This window comes from Phascolarctos cinereus, unplaced genomic scaffold, assembly GCF_003287225.1.
Source record: "Phascolarctos cinereus isolate Bilbo 61053 unplaced genomic scaffold, phaCin_HiC Scaffold_4;HRSCAF=312, whole genome shotgun sequence".
NCBI classification, from domain to species: domain Eukaryota; kingdom Metazoa; phylum Chordata; class Mammalia; order Diprotodontia; family Phascolarctidae; genus Phascolarctos; species Phascolarctos cinereus.
In genome coordinates, this window is record NW_027555847.1 from 680,851,548 (window position 1) to 680,867,783 (window position 16,236).

General features: G+C 44.0%; 1 protein-coding gene across 1 annotated transcript in view; it reads left to right on the plus strand.

The window, feature by feature from the left end:
- The window catches only part of MISP (mitotic spindle positioning), a 28,646-nt gene that overhangs the window by 3,297 nt on the left and 9,113 nt on the right, over nt 1-16,236 (plus strand). The gene's annotated exons all lie outside the window — the stretch shown is intronic.

A 16,236-nucleotide genomic window follows, 5' to 3' on the forward strand; every position in this document is an offset into this window, starting at 1 on the left:
AACCCTTTTAATTCTACAGTTGAAGAAATTTAGTCCCAGCGTGGGGAAGGGGCTTGATCACAGAGGTAGTAAGTACCGGATGTGGGACTAGACCCCAGGTCATCTGATTTCTAAGTCCAGGGCTCTATCCACTGTACCATACTGTTCTGGCTGAGCATTTGTATGGTCTGGGCAGGATTTACATGTCTCTCCTCTGCCCCCCTGCCTCCTTCCCCATCAGGCTGTCCTGGAGTTGTCTGAGCTCTGAGGCCAGAAACTCCCTATCCACTTTACATGACGAAAAACTTCCCAACAGGGAGAAATATCTCAAAGTGGATCAGGCTGCTTCAAAATATGGAGTCCCCTTCACCAATGGCCTTCCATCAGATAGATCCTGGATGTCTGTTTAGTGGATAGGTTCTAGTGGAAAACCTCATGCAGATACAGGTTGACCCAGAAGGCCTCTGAGGGCCCTTCAGACTGTGGGATTTGCTGTGATAGGATACTGAATGTCTAAGCTGAAAGGATGTTTAGGACACAAAATAGCAGCGCTGAGAGTGTGACTTTAAAACACTGAATGTCAGAGCTGGGAGGAAGTTTAGAACATAGGCTACAAAATATTAGAGCTGTAAAGATCTCTCAAGACACAGAACACACAATGTCAGAGTTTAAAAAAAATCTAAAAACTCAAAAGACATTAAAACAAAGAAGACACAATGTAAGTGTTGAAAGGGACCTTAAAAGTCATCTAGTAGGATTTGCCCATTTAAAGATGAAGAAACTGAGACTTCCCTTTCACTGGGGGCCAGAAGGGGCAAAGGGTTCTTGGAATTCCTTCTTGTCTTCTGGGCAGTAGCTTATCAGCATAGCCCAGCTGCTCCTAAATCCATACTCATCCCCCCATACCCTTCATGCCCTCTCCTGGCCTCAGTCTTCACTAGTAAACATATAGGCCTGTAGGCAGGATCCCTCCTTGGACTTGGTGAGGTGAGCCAGGCAAGGCAGGGGGAGATGGTCCGTGAAATTTTGGCCAGATTTGTGAACTGGTACTCACTCTGGTTGAGCAGCAACCTCTGGTGGCTGGAATGATGTCTCCATAAATGCAGGGCCTTGTCCTTGAGAAACCAGGTTGGGGTTGCCAATCTGTTGTAAGCTTTAGCAAAAGGTAAAGGCCACAGTGAGTTATCCAAAGTCTTGCAGCTTAGAGAGAGAGAGAGAGAGAGAGAGAGAGAGAGAGAGAGAGAGGAGAGAGAGAGAGGAGAGAGAGAGATTCTGAGGGGCTTGGAGTCAAGACACAGTCAGGGTCAGGGCTAAGGACTGGTCTGGGGTTGGGACTGAGGTCTGGGGTTAATGTGATGAATCATAGCTTTTGGAACTAAAAAGAAATGTAGATTTTGTGGTACAATCCCTTCATTTTTAAAGGGTTTTATTTTTCCTTCCTCCCCCACAAATGGGGGAGGGGGATAAGGAGAAAATTAAATGCTTGTTCATTAAAAAAATTAAATTTTTAAAAAAGAGTGGACATGGGGCAGCTAAGTGGTGCAGTAGATGGAGTGCCGGCCCTAGAGTCAGAAAGACCTGAGTTCAAATTTGGCCTTAGACACATATTAGCTGTGTGACCCTGGGCAAGTCACTTAATCCTGTTTGCCTTAAAAAAAAAAAAAGAAAAAAGAGCAGGCATACAATCCCCTCATTTCAGAGAGAGAAAACTGAGATACTTTGAGATTGAAGGATTTGTCCAAAGTCATACAAGTAGATTTAGACTGAGAATTCAAACTAGGTTTTCTGATTTCAAATCCATTTTTCCCTTTTCTCTCTTCTCTGTCTCCCTCCCCGCAGTGTTCTTCTAATTTTTCTTTTTGAAAAATAAAGATTTTCTTGTTCACTGTTCTTTCAAAGATACCTCAGCAGGAGTCAGTAGAAGGAAGTATTGGTATCCTTTGGGGAGAAGGAAAATACTTAGTGAAAAAGAACGTTAGATTTTGTGTGTGGGGTGGTGGTGGAAAGCAGTCAGGGTTAAATGACTTGCCCAGGGTCACACAGCTAGTAAGTGTCTAAGGCCAGACTTGAACTCAGGTCCTCCTGACTCCAGGGCTGCTGTTCTATCCACTGCACCACCTAGCCCCCAAGAGCATCAGATGAACTCCATTCAAATCCCAGCGCTGTCACTGACTAGCTGTGCAATTAGACAAGTAAATTAACCTCTCTGGGCCTCATTCTCTTCCTTGATAAGCCTTCCTCCAAGTTCCATTCCGGCTTTCAATCTAGGGCCTCCTGGAAGAGGTGAAGCTTTTTTTTGTTTTTGTTTTCGATTTTGAAGAGGTGAAACTTAAAGCAGGTTTGGGAGGAGAGGAGGTCCTGGACTGACTAGGAAGACATTAGAGGATGAATTCCAATGGGCTGATCCCACATCCAAGGCCATTTAGTTTCCAAGATGAGTCTTTGGGTGGATCTCTAGTGTGTTTATTCTTCTTGGTTCCAAGGTTATGTCTTGGGGGGGGGCAGGGCGAGAGGTGGGAGGGAGAGGCCATGGCTATATAGAGTTTCTCTGGGTGGTGGCACTTGTTGGCATCCTGGTATGGCTTCCCAAGAGACCTTTGACCCTTCCTGGATGGTGGCCAGTTTCAAGGGAGAGATAAAGATTTGGAAATATGGCCCTTGGGCCATAAATACTTGTCAGACCCAGTATCAGTAAGAGAGGATCTAGGGCAACTAGGCCTTGACCTCACTCTCATTTAACAAGTAGTTCTTTCTAGAAAGGAGATGACTTGCCTTGAGAGGTGAGTTCTCCTTCCTTCAAGGTCTTCAGACAGAGGCTGTAAAACCATGTATTGGGTGTGTCCTAGCAGGGATTCCTTTGGTATTTAGGATTGGACAGAAGGGTGCTAGGGACCCTTTCTATTTTCAGATTCTGGGATTCTGGAACTTGCTGAATATTGCTTCCCACAAGGAAGGGCATGGTTCCACTCAGATCCCTGAGGGCAAGGGCCAAGGCTGATACCTGTGTCTCCTGCTCAGTGTAACCGAGCCCAGGCAAGGGCCAAGTACAGAGCAGGCATTAGTCCATCAACCCATCAATCCACAAGCATTTATTAAGTGACCGCTATGTGCCCTTCACTCTGCTAAAGTGCCAGGGATACAATGGCAAACGTGAAATAGTCCCTGCCTTCGAGGAGCTTACATTCTAACGGAGGGAGACAACATGTATACAGCAGTATATAGAGGTGGGTAGGTGGCGTGCAGTGGAGAGAGCGTCGGCCCTAGGGTCAGGAGGACCTCAGTTCAAATCTGGCCTCAGACGCTTGATGCTTCCTAGCTATTTGTCCCTGGGCAAGTCACTTACCCCCAATTTCCTCAGCAAAAAAAAACAAACAAACAAAAAGTATATATAAGTATATACAGTATAACATATATAACACATATATAATATCACACACACGTATATATCTCTCTCTATATATATTGAATAGAAAGGCATTTTAGGGGATGGATAGCACCATTGGTAACTGGGGGGCACAGTGGATAGAGTGCTGAGCCTGGAGTGGGGAAGACCTGAATTCAGATCCAACCCCAAGTACTTATTACTAGCTGTGTGACTATGGACAAGTCTCCTCAGCTGCAAAGTGGGGATCACAATAACACCTGCGCCTGAGGCTTGCTGTAAAGATAAATGAGATAATGTTTGTAGAGTGCTTAGCATAGTACCTAGCACATAGTAGGCTCTTAATAATGCTTGTTTCCTTCCTTCCTCCTTCTTTCCATCCTCCTTTCTTCCTCTTTTACCCCTTCCTTTCCTTCTTCCTCCTTCCTCCTTCTTTCCTCCTTCACTCCCTCCCTTCCTTCTTACCTCCTTCCTCTCTTCCTCCTTCTTTCTTTCTTCCTTGCTTCCTCCCTCCCTCCTTTCACTCCCTCCTTCCCTTCCCTCCTCCTCCTTCCTTATTCCCTCCCTCCCTCCTTCCCTTCTTTCTTCCTTCTTCTTTCCCCCTTCGTCCTTCCTTCTTCCTCCTTCCTCTCTTCCTCCTCTCCTCCTTCCTTCGCTCCTTCCCTCCCTTTCTACCTCCTTTCTTATTCCCTCTTTTTTTTTTTGTGAGGCAATCAGGGTTAAGTGATTTGCCCAGGGTCTCACACAGCTAGTAAGTGTTAAGTGTCTGAGGCTGGATTTGAACTCAGATCCCCTTGACTCCAAGGCCAGAGCTCTATTCACTGCACCACCTAGCTGCCCCTCTTTTCCCCTCTTTCCCTCCTTCCCTTCTTTCATCCTCCTTTTTTCCTTCCTTTCTTCCTTCCTTCCTGTTCTCCTCCCTCCTTTCTTTCCTGTAGACCAGGAAAAGGCTTGCCGTTGAAGGTGGGAGCTTGAGCCAGGTCTTGAAATAAGTCAGAGATGCCAAGAGACAGAGGAGAGAAGGAAGGGCACTGGGGACAGCCTGTACAAAGGCAGAGATATGGGGTGTTGTGTTCATTCAGGGTTTCCCCACTATCAGTTTCTTTCTCAGTTACAGAAATTCTTTCTTTTTAATAGTCTGACTCATGTAGCAATTCCTCCAGGAAGTTTTTTTTCTTATTACTCACACCTTGGACTCCATCTACTCTATTGCAGACCTCCTTGGCCTCTGTAGTTGCTTCAACCCTGGACTTGACCCTGGGTGATGAGAAACTGGGTGTGATTTTAGAAGAGCTTACTCAGAGCTAGAGTCTATGCTGGAATTTGAAAAAGTTTTGTGTATTTTTTTTTAAGTGGCAGTCATCAGGACCCTATATAGGTTCATTAAGAACAAGTCATACTAAGCAGTGGACAGCTAAGTGGTGCCATGGTGGACAGAGAACTGGACCTAGAGAGTCAGGAAGATGCATCTTTCTGAGTTCAAATCTGGCCTCAGACACTTACCAGCTGTAACCCTGGGCAAGTCACTTAACGCTGTTTACCTCACTTTCCTCATCTGTAAAATGAGCTGGAGAATCACTTCAGTATGTTTGCCAAGAAAATCCCAAATGGGGTCACAAGAGTCAGATACAACTGGACAACAACAACATAGTAAGCAAACCTTGTTTTGTTTTCTGAAGAAGGGGAAGGACACAAGTATTTATTAAGGGCCTACTGTGTGCTGTGAACTACACTAAGTGCTTTATAGATATTATCTCATTTGATAATTTAATTCTAATCTGGTTACTGATCTGGTAGGTAAGGAAAATACAATAGACATAACTGAGACATTTGACAAACTCCCATGATAACCTTGCAGTAAAAGTGGAGAGATATGGGCTGGAAATTGACTAGATGGTGGCTTGGTGGATTCAGAGTTATGGAACTGGTTGGGCCAAAATTATTAATGGATTAGTATCAACCTCATGGTATGTCTCTAGTGGAAAGTCCTAAGGCTCTGGCTCTAGCCATGTGTTAGTTAACATTTTTTGTCAATTAATTATATAAAGGTATAGATGGCATCCTTATCAAATTTGCAGAGACCAAAGGAAGACTTAGTCAGAATCCAAAAAAGTCTCAACAGCTTAGGATGATGGGCCAAGTCTAGTATAATGGACTTGAATAGGAATACATGCCAAGTCTTACTCTTAGACTGCAAAAAGTAGTCAACTGTGGCTTTGGGTAAGCTGGAAAGGAAAGAGACAGATTTCTAACCCTGGCACCATTTGACAGATGGAGAAACAAACTCACACTGGAGAACTGAGTTGTCTACAGTCACATATTGAGTTGGGCAAAGCTGGAAAAGAATCTAGGTCTGTTGGCTCCTGCCCTGTCTCTCAGGATCCTCAAGTCTTCTGCTCCTGTGTGGGAGGAAGAACAAAGAAGGAGGGCAGGGGCAGTTGTGTGGGGACACCAGAGATCTCCAACTATAGTCATTCATCCTTGGGAGGTAAACTGAGACCCAGAGAAGAGTTTCTCTTCCCAGTTCCACCACCTCAATTCTTATTCCCTCTCTCCCAAGATTATTTTGAGGATTGAATGAGAGAGACAGACAGATGGATAAGAAAAGGAGGGAAGGATCAAGATGGGAAGGAGACTTTAAAACTCACTTTAAAAACTCAAACAGCTATATAGATGTAAGTTTTAGTCATTCTTATCTCTGCTTTCCTGCTCAAGCCTTCTGTCTCCATCTGTAAAATGGAGGGGCAGGCATGGGAGAAAGGGAGGGCCGATTTCCACTGGTACCCTCTGTTGGCACAAATTAGCTTATTTTCATGCTTAGCAGGTATAGAGAGCAGTAGTGCAGACCTTGGAGAAAGAAGACAAGTTGGCGAGTCATAATTAGGTTCTGGACAAAACTACAGGTGAGGTTGCGGAGTGAAAAATAAAGTAGGGCTTTACATCATCACACCTCCCTGTCTCTAACAGGGCAATGTCCCCGAGAGGCTCTGGAACAGGGCCAAGGTAAGATAAGGTTCACACTTATGTATAAGGTTATACCCAAGGCTCCACCATTCAAGGTGGAAAGGAACAGAAGTGGGAGTGAGGAGACCTGGATTCTAGTCCTGGCTCTCTCATAAGTTCTCTATATGCCCTTGGGTAAATGATTTCTCTTCTCTAGAGCTGTCTTAATTTGCTTCTGTAATCTGGAGATTTAAGGAGGGTTTTGTTTTTTTTAAATCAATGTTCAGTCAAGCATTAGATATATTTTACCTCTGGCTTCTTAAGACCTAACCCAAGCCACCCAGGGATGGAAACAGGGGCAATGAAGGATACCACCATGGATGTAGCCTGGGTGGTTGTTGGAACCTCATGAAGGAGGAAGAAGGGGAAGAGAGATGACCCTCCGAAAGACTGACTGACGTTGGATTTGGTCAACATCTTCTAAAAGAGATGACACTTGTAAAGCACTTTGCAGCTCTATGAAAGCTAGCTAGTATTCTAACCACATCACACCTCCTTTTGATGTGAAGAATATCTGCATCCTTAGTCACTTCCCTATCTGGGGAGTTGTCTGATTGATTGCCCTGCCCTATGAGGAGGCATTATGGAACAGTAGAAAGAGCCTTGTTTTGGGATTCAGAGGACCTGGTTTCAAATCTCATTTCTGCTTCTTACTGTCCCTTTGACTTTGAGTAATTCATTTAACTTCCCTGGAACCTTCTGTGATCTTTCCTTTATTAAAAAGGAGAGGGTTTATTCAGTTAAATCAATCTTCCATATTTGGGTTTATGTTAATGTAAAAATTCTATGACTTCAAAAAATTTTGTCATTTCCCCCAATTATGGTGGACAATAGAGTTCTTCTATATTGTGTTTCAAGTTGTAACCTGTATGTGAATTTCTGTGATATATGGATTGAAAAACATAGGCATTTAAAGTTGAAACTCATTGATGGCCAAAATATTTCATATTGGTCTAAGGGAGGGAAAGATGCTTCCATGCCTTTGCATATTACCAAATATGAGAGACCTCTTTAGTACAGTATGAAGAGTGCTGTTGTTTGTGAATTTATATCCAAAATATATTAATATTTTGCCTTGATTTTTTTTACACTAATAAAAAATTCAGAACTGATAAAAAAAAATGAGGAGGGCCTATAGGAACGCGCCAAGTCCTTTGAGGTCCCATGATTCTATTATCCATCTCTGAAGTCCCTGGGGAGTATCAGTGGTGCCCTGGCTGAACAGGCAGGGGATATGGATCTCCAATGTGAACATGGTGGGCTAGGAAGAAGGGATGTGTCTAGGGCCAGGGGCAGAGGCAGTGGCAGTGGCAGCCTACCACTAGTGAGCCTTATGGCTCTCAGAGATGCTATTCCAAATTAGAGATGCTTTTTTTTTTTTGGTGAGGCAATTGGGGTTAAGTGACTTGCCCAGGGTCACACAGCTAGTAAGTATCAAGTGTCTGGTCGGAGACTGGATTTGAACTCGGGTCCTCCTGACTCCAAGGCTGATGTTCTATTCACTGTGCCACCTAGCTGCCCCAAGAGATGCTTTTTTTAAAAAACTGTCATCCTGCATTACCGCACAAGAGTCCCCTTAGTAATGCCTTCTCCCCTGTCAAATTGTACCCAGGAGACAATAGAGAGCTGCTGACCATTTCTGAGGCAGAGGAGTGACTGTGAGTGGACTAGATGTATGCATAAGAAAGATGATGGCCCCGTTATAAAGGTTGAATTGGAATGAGGGACACACCCAGGTAGGAGGTAATAAGGGTCTGAAGTGGAGTGGTGATGGTATCCATAGAAAGGAAGGGACAGATGGGAGAAATATTATGGAGTTAGAGTCAATAAGACTTGGTCACTGCCAGTCAGCTGGTCAATAAATATTTATTAAGCTCTTACCATGTCCCAGGCTCTGTGCTAAGCCCTGAAGATACATAGAATAGGAAAAGAGAGTCCCCACCCTTGGAGAGCTCACAATCTGAGGTGGGTGGGTGGGGATGTGAGAGGTGAAGAGAGAAAACTCAAAGATAAACCTCAAGGTTATGAATTCAAAAGGAGGGAAGAGAGAATGCATTCCCTTCTAGACATATTGACTTAGAAGAACCTACAGTACATCCAGGTGGAATTAACTCTCTGGGATTTGGAACAGCAGGCCTCGACACAGAAATGAGGTTAGGACTAGTGACTTTTTTTTCCAGGCAGTTGGGGTTAAGTGACTTGCCCAGGGTCACACAGCTAGTAAGTGTCAAGTGTTTGGTCAGAGGCTGGATTTGAACTTGTCCTCCTGACTTCAGGCTGGTGCTCTATCCACTGTGCCAACTAGCTGCCCCTGGACTAGTGACTTTTATTTGAGAGTTTTAGACCTAAGGCTGGAAGGGACCACTGCATCCTGTCTTCTGCAGCTGATTGCCCCTTTTGCCACCCTGACTGTCCCACTAATCTTCAGTTTCTCTCTTTATGTTGCAGAATCTCAATAGGACCCTTACCACAACAAGGAAATCTTTTTCCCGCTCCCTAATGGATTCACCATCCCACTCACACACTGCAGAATCTTTTCCAGACCTTTTCATCCCTTCTCAAACCTCCCAGGGCAGCCCCCTCTCCCTCCCCTCTCTACTGAAAACCTTGCCTCCCATTTCATTTACTGAGAGCTCCCACTTCTCCCCTCTTCCTCAGCTTACATCACTCAGGTGCCTTCCTTCACCATCTTCTCCTTCAACCCTTACTCTCCTGGAAAGTCAGCCAAGGCAAACTCCTTAAAATGTGTAAGTGACCTCATTCCATCCCATCTTCTCCAACAGATGACCCCTTAAAGTAATCTGGAGCCTGGAGTCAGGAAGACCTGAGTTCAAGTCTGGCCTTCAAATACTAGCTGTGTGACCCTGGGCAAGTCACTTAACCCTGTTTGCCTCAGTTTCCTCAGCTGTAAAATGAGCTGGAAAAGGAAATGGCAAACCACTCCATTATCTTTGCCAAGGAAACCCCAAATGGGGTCACAAAGAATTGGACGTGACTGAAAATAGCCAAAGAACAACTTCTCTTCTGACCTCAAATCTTGAATCTCCAACATCTCAAAACTGGATGTCCTATAGACAACTTAAATCCAACATGTTCAAGACAGAATTCATTATCTTTCCCTCAAAATCTCCTTTTCTTAACTCCTATATTATTATTCAGAGAACCACCATCCTCCCAGTCCCTCAAGCTCCCAACCCAAGTGTCATCCTTCTCTTCTCACTTCCCTCTCTCACTCTTCATGTCCAATCTATTGTTAAGTCCTATCAATTTTACTTTCTCAACATCTCTGATATAGGCCTCCCTTTTCTGATCTGATGTGGATAGAACGCTGGGCCTGGAGTCAGGATTGAGCGGACTTCAAATTCTGTTTCAAACACTTAATAACGGTGATATTTGGCATTTCATTTAATCTCTTTCTGCCTCACTTTCCTCAGCTGTAAAATGAAGATAATAATAGCAGAGTTGTAAGGATCAAATGAAGTAATATTTGTAAAGCATTTCGCTAAGTACTGGGCACGTTGTTCTTGTTTAGTCGTTTTCAGTTGTGTCTGACTCTTTGGGATCCAATTTGGGGTTTTCATGGCAAAGATACTGGAGTGGTTTGGCATTTCCTTCTCCAGTTCATTTTACAGATTAGGAAACTGAGGCAAACAGGGTTAGGTGACTTGCCCAGGGTCACACAGCTAGTAAGTATCTGAGACTGGATTTAAACTCAGGTCCTCCTGACTCCATGCCCTGCACCCCCTAGCTACACATCTTCATACTAAGGGATTTCTACATACATATTGATTCTCCTTCAAATACCCTAACTATTCAGTTCCTCAACCTACTCACTTTCCATGACCTATTCCTCCAACCCACATTAGCCACACACAAAGATGGTCATACCCTAGATCTTGCCATCACTCACAAATGTGCTGCCTCCATGTTGAAGTTTTCTGAAATCCCCTTATCAGATCACCATCTATTGGCTTTTCGCCTCTCCCTCAGCCTTCCTTTACAAAACTCTACTCTTCATCTGCCCTGTGACCTCTAATCCCATGACCTCTCAATTCTCTCCCAGTCATCTCCCTTGCACTGCACATTCTCTTCTTCTCCACATCTTGACCCCTTGGTGGACCAATTCAATTCTACACTGTGCTCCTCTCTTGAATTCCTAGCCCTCGCCCAGCCAAGGCTCAGCCTAGGATCCCTCCCACCGTTTGTCACCTTTATGGCTACACATGTGCTGCTGAACAAAAGTGGAGATAATCCCCTCAACGGTTCTAACTGGGCTCAGTATAAATTTATGTTTCACAGCCTCAACCAGGCAATCCTATTATACCTCCCTTATCAACTCACTCTCCCACTCTCCACAGTGGCTCTTCCAAACCTTCACATCCCTCCTCAAACAGCACAGGGCTCTCCCTCTCCTGACTCTTTTGGTGGGGAAACTTGCCTCATGTTTTACAGAAGAAATTGAGACCATTCACCATGAATTTCCTCTTATCCTTTCTTCCTCATCTCCCATCACTCAGGTGCCTTCTTCCTCTCTCTCCTCCTCCACCCTTCTCTCATGTGGTGAAGTGGCCTTACTCCTTACCAAGGTTACCAGGCAGTTTGTTCAAGTGATTCCATTCCATCCCATTTCCTCCAACAGATTGCCCCTTCTGCCATCCCTACTCTTTCACTAATTTTGAATCTCTCCCTGTCTAGTAGCTCATTTCCTACTGCCTAAAAATATGGGGCAGCTAGGTAGCACAGTGGATAGGACACTGGGCCTGGAGTCAGGAAGACCTGAATTCCAATCTGGCCTCAGATACTTACTAGCTGTGTGACCTGGCCAAGTCACTTAATCCTATTTGCCTCCGTTTCCTCATCTGTAAAATGAGCTGGAGAAGGAAATAGCAAACCATTCCAGTATCTTTGCCAAGAAAATCCCAAATGGAGTTGGACATGACTGAAATGATTAAACAGTAATAGTAAAAACATGTCTACCCTTACTTAATTCCTCTGTCCCTGCTAACTATCATCCTATATCTCTTTTGCCCTTTGTGGCAGCTGAGTGGAGCAGTGGATAGAGTACTGGCCCTGAAGTCAGGAGGGCCTGAGTTCAAATCTGGTCTCAGACACACAACACTCACTAGCTGTGTGACTCTGGGCAAGTCACTTAACCCCAATTGCCTCACCAAAAAAAAAAAAAAAGAATGTCGAAAAGGCCATCTACAATAGGACCTTCCACTTTCCCTCCTCTCACTCTCCTCTTAACATCCGACCTCATCACCACTGGAACTGCTCCCTCCAAAGTTACTAATGATCTCTTAGATGCCAAGTCCAATAACCTTTTCTCAATCCTCATTCTCCTCAACCTTTCTGCAGCCTTTGACACTGTGGGTCAGTCTCTCCTTTGTGATGCTGTCCTCTTTCTAGGTTTCAGAACACTCTCTCCTGATTCTCCTCCTACGTATCTGACGACTCCTTCTCTGTTTCCTTTGCTGGATTCTCTTCCAGATCACATCCTTTAACTAGAGGTATCCCTCAGCATTCTGTCCCAGACTGCTCTTCTGTACTACTTCAGTTGGTAATCTCATCAGCTCCCATGGATTTAATTACCATCTCTGTGTTGGTGATTCTCAAATCTACCTTCGCTGCCCTAATCCCTGCTGACCTCCAATCTCAAATCCCCAACTGCCTTTCAGACATCCATAACTGGATGTCCAGTAGACATCTCAAACACAATGGGTCCAAAACTGAACTCATCATCTTTCTCTCTAAGTCCTCCATTGCAATCCTCCATATTACTTACTGTAGAGGGCAACACCATCTTCTCAGTCCCTCAGACTCACAAAGTGTGAGTTGTCCTAGACTCTTCACTATCTCTCACCTCTCATATTCAAGCTGTTAACAAAACCTGCTGAGTTTGCCTTTGCAGCATCTCTCGAATATGTCCCCTTCTCTCCTCTAACACTGCCACCCCCTACTACAGACCCTCATCACTTCACTCCTGGATTATTGCAAGAGTCTGTGTGTGTGGAGGGGTCCTACCTGCCTCAAATCTCTCCCCACTCCATCCATCCTCCATTCAACCACTAAAGTGATTTTTCTAAGGCACATTTGATCATGTCACCACCTTACTCAGTAAACTCCAGGGCTTCCTAGTGCCCCCAGGAACAAATACAAAACACTCTGCCTGGCATTGAAAGCCCTTCATACCCTAGCTCCCTCCTACCCTCCAGTCTTCCTACACTTGACTCTCCAACACATACTCTTAGATCTCATGACACTGGTCTCCTGGTTGTTCCATGAACAAGACCCTCCATCTCTCAGCTCTGGGCATTCTCTCTGCTGTCCTCCATGCTTGGATTGCTCTTCCTCCTTCACTCTGGCTCTCTGGCTTCCTTTTAAGTCCCAACCAAAATTCCACCTTCTATAGGAAGCCTTCCCCAACCCTCTAATTCTAGTACATTTCCTATGTTATTTATTTCCTATTTATCCTGTATATAGATTGGCTTGCTTTGTATATATTTGTTTGGACTATTTAGATTGTAAGCTCCTTGAGGGCAGGGACCGTCTTTTGCTTCTTTTTGTATCCCCAGCACTTAGCACAGTGCCTAATATATAGTAAGTGCTTAATAAATGTTTATTGATTGATATTCATGATGTATACAAACTTTGAAAGACATAATTTTGGGGCTATCATTTTATTAATTATGGCCAGCAAACATTAATAAAAGGATGTCATTTGGCCTTCTCTTGTAAACCAAAGATGAATCAATGCCTATATTCTCTTGGAAGAGTGGGTGTTCCTGACAGGCAGCAATCAACTCTGACTGGTTAACAATTAATGAGAAAATGAATATTATAATGAGAGGTAGACCTATTTTAATGAGGGGCTGGGGAACCTGACTGATTATGTCACTCTTGCTCCCAGACCACCCCAACTCCAGACAATCTAGGGCAAGGGAATCTATCCTCCTCCCCAAAGCTTGCCTGAATAAAACACAATGGGCCAGAATTTATCTAGATTGGATTCTTTTTACTCTTTTTGCTAAACTTCCCCAGTTGGATGGGGTCTCAAACAAGATTGAAGAGAACGTTAAACCCAATCTCATCATCAGCCCTGTTTTTCAGGGGTAACCTACAAAGGGCTGATTTCTGAATGAGGAAATAGAAAAGGGAAACTCTCAATCTCAATTAGTAATTGGTTATTAATATGAGAGAAATAATCATTTCTCTCAAATTGATTAATAAATGCTTGTTGGGCAAGAGGGTTGGCATAGTGGATAGAGCACTGGACTTGGATTCAGGAAGACATGAATTCCAAGTCCTACTTCAGACCCTGCGCAAGTCAGTTAACCTCTCAGTCTGTTTCCTCATATGTAAATGGGACTACTCATACAATCTGCCTCTCAGGTTTGTAGTGAGGATTAAATGAGATAATGTTTATAAAATGCTTGCAAATCTTCAAATGCTGTAGAAATACTGGCTGTTGTTATTGTTGTTACTGTTGCCTGGCAATGAGATAAAGGAGGCAATAAATGTAGAACAGAAGGATTGATAAGAGAAGTCAGGGTCCAGTCATGAGTCTGGAGTAGGTCAGATCAATGTGTTTTGTGTTTTGTCCAATAGCTTTGATGTAGGAGTAGAGAAACTGGATTGTGGGTTACCAAGGTATGAAGATTCACAGGATGGTTATGGTGGGAAGGGGGGGTGGAGAAAGAAGAAGAGGTCATTGGAGACCAAGAGGTTGAGTAATTGAGAGGTGGAGGGGCCAGGTGTGAATATTGAAATCACTGGGGAGAGGAGTCTTGGGATGGGGTAGAGATCACGAATAAGAAGATGTTGGACTCATTGAAAATGTTGGGAGAATGAATTAAAAGAGATGCTTCTACCACAGCAACAAAGCTTCATTCTTCCAAAATATGTACCCAGCACTGTGCTAGTCACTGGGTATACAAATGCAAAACCAAAACCATGCTTGCCCTCTTGTTCTATTGGGGGAAAACAAGATGAACACAGATACATGTAAACAAAACATATGCAAAGTAGTGTCGGAGAGAGAGAAACCAGGACACTAGCAATGGAGGGACCCAGCTATACTTCTTGTAGGAAGGGACAGACCTCGAAGGGAGTGGGGGCGGTGTTCTATGAGGTGGAGGTAAGGAGACAGAGCATGGAGGACATCTGGAAAAAGGCATGGAAGGGGAAGATGGGAGAGGGAACATAACATACAATGAACCACTGGGAAGAGTCTGAATAAATGAATAAATGAAAGAAAAAGCATTGTTAAGGACATCATGCTAAGTGCTGGGGATGCAAGTACTAAAGCAGAGGTGGAGAATCTGTGGCCCTCTAGGTCCTCAAGTGCAGCCCTTTGACAGAGAGGCTTTTTGTTTCAGAAAGTTACAGGGATGGTGAGTGGAGCCATAGAAGAGTAGATTAACACACTCTTCTCAGCAGCAGTGGCAAGACTGATTTAAGTATTGGCAAGACTGATTTAAGTATGACTCCAGATCTGGACAGCTGTGGGTGAGGGGGAGAGTATTGGCATGACAGTTGGCAGAAAGATGGCAAGATGGCCAGGGAGTAAAGTGAAGCGTGGCAAATGAGGACTTTGTCTTGTCTTTTGCCTTTTTCTTTTCTTTTCTTTCTTTTTTTTTTAATTTTTCTTTTCTTTTTTTTTTTTTGGTAGCCCCAGTGCTTAGCAGCAGGCCTGGCATACAGTAGGTGCTTAATAAAAGCTTGTTGATGTGACTTGACTTAGCTGAAGCCTCCCTAAACATAGGGGATCATATGAGGGATAAATCTGGAAAGGTGGACCATGGTCAGATTGTGAAAGGCTTTCAAAGCCAGACAGAGGCAGATGTTTATTATCTGGCCACAGAGAAAAAAGGAGAACCAGTAGAAGTTTTGGAGGGCAGGGAAAGGGAATGAGGAGTTTAATCAAAATGGATTGAATGGATTTAAAAAGTGGGAAGGTGACTGAGGAATGGTGGTAGAGAGAAGGTCTGGAGGCAGCAGGGCCAAAGGAGGGGTGAGTCTGCCCATCCTCCTGGTGCTCTGAGTCAGGCATAGGCATGGCCGCCACTGGGGAGAGCTGCTGCCATTGGGGTGTGGTGTCCTCAGGATGGAACCAGGAAAGTTTGAGTGAAAAGCAAGGAGAGAGGAGGAATGTAGTTTGGAAAGTATGAGCATGGGGAGAAATAGGGCAGGGGTTCCAAAGAACATACTAAAATGCTATAGATAATGAGTGAACCAGGTTACAGTCAGAATGGGGAGATGAAGGACTCATTCGAAAAGGTGAGAAATCTTGCTATGGTGGTAAGGACAGGACCTTTACACCTTGGCATTGAGATCAGATGACTGGATTAGGAGCCTGGCCAGCCCTGACCTTTTGTGTCCTAATGTCCCTCCCAGCTCGGACATCTTTTGTTCCAAGGGCCCTCCCAGCTCTGACATTCTAGGTCCTAAGATATATAGATAAATAGATAGATAGATAGATAGACAGATAGACAGATAGATATAGATATAGATATATAGCTGTATGTATATATATGTATGTATGCATATATATGTATATATATCTAGCTGTGTGTGTGTGTATATATATATATATATTTTTTTTTTTGAGGCACTTAGGGTTAAGTGACTTGCCTAGAGTCACACAGCTAGTAAGTGTCAAGTATGTGGTCTGAGGCCAGATTTGAACTCAAGTCCTCCTGACTGTAAGGCCAGTGCTCTATCCAAGTCCTAAGATAGTTTCAAGTCTAGTATAAAATACAAACTCATCTGGATTCTCAAGGCCCTTGCAACTCTGGCATTTGGTGGTTCTGTGAATGGGGTGGGTGTTTTAAAAAGGCACGAGTGTCCCCATATGTTATGTTCCTACAAAT